Genomic DNA, 1,002 nt, shown 5'->3' with positions numbered 1-1,002 from the left:
TTTTTGAGACAGAGTCTCACTCTGTCACCAGGCTGGAGTACAGTGGCACAATTGCGGCTCACTGCAACCTCTACCTCCTGGGTTCAAGTGATTCTTCTGCCTCAGCCTCCCGAGTAGCTAGGACTACAGGCACGTGCTACCACGCCCAGCTAATTTTTGTATTTTTAGTAGAGATGGGGTTTCACCATGTTGGCCAGGATGGTCTTGATATCTTGACCTCGCGATCCACCTGCCTCGGCCTCGCAAAGTGCTGGGATTTTAGGCGTGAGCCACCGTACCCGGCCATTTTTGTATTTTTTTTTAGTAGAGACAGGGTTTCACCATATTGGCCAGGCTGGTCTTGAACTCCTGACCTCATAATTCTCCTGCCTCAGTCTCCCAAAGTGCTGGGATTACAGGTGTGAGCCACCATGCCCGGCCATTACGTGTGCTTTAAAAATTTATATGAATGAAATGATAGTGTAAGGTGCTTCTGTTTTTGAGATTTCTATTTCATACAAGTAGTACAGCTGTCGACCTAAGTATAGATAGAGATAGGGAGATTCATTTGAATTGTTGTGTGGTGTTCTGATACAGCAGTTCCCAAACTTTTTGGCACCAGGCACCAGTTTTGTGGAAGACAATTTTTCCACAGATCAGGGTGAGGGGGGTGGTTTCGGGATGCAGCTGTTCCACTCAGATCATCAGGCATTCGTTAGACTCTCATAAGGAGCAAACAACCTAGATCCCTGGCACGTGCAGTTCACAGTACTGGTCCATGGCCTGGAGGTTGGGGACCCCTGTTCTAATATATGAATAGAGCTGTTTGTTTATTGGTTCCACCCCGAGAGATGTGTATGTCACTGCTGATTTTCCTCTCTGAAAAACAGTGCTGCAGTGAACATCCTTATATCCATCTGCTTCTGCGTGCATGTGAGGGTTTCTCTAGAATGGACACTTGGCAATGAAATTGATGAATATGTGCAGTTTTGAACCTCAACATCTGTAACTTTCCAAAGTGGA

The sequence above is a fragment of the Colobus angolensis genome, unplaced genomic scaffold, assembly GCF_000951035.1.
Source record: "Colobus angolensis palliatus isolate OR3802 unplaced genomic scaffold, Cang.pa_1.0 Scaffold187, whole genome shotgun sequence".
Taxonomy (NCBI): Eukaryota; Metazoa; Chordata; class Mammalia; order Primates; family Cercopithecidae; genus Colobus; species Colobus angolensis.
The sequence above is the reverse complement of the archived record's forward strand: the minus strand, read 5'-3'. Positions refer to the sequence as shown.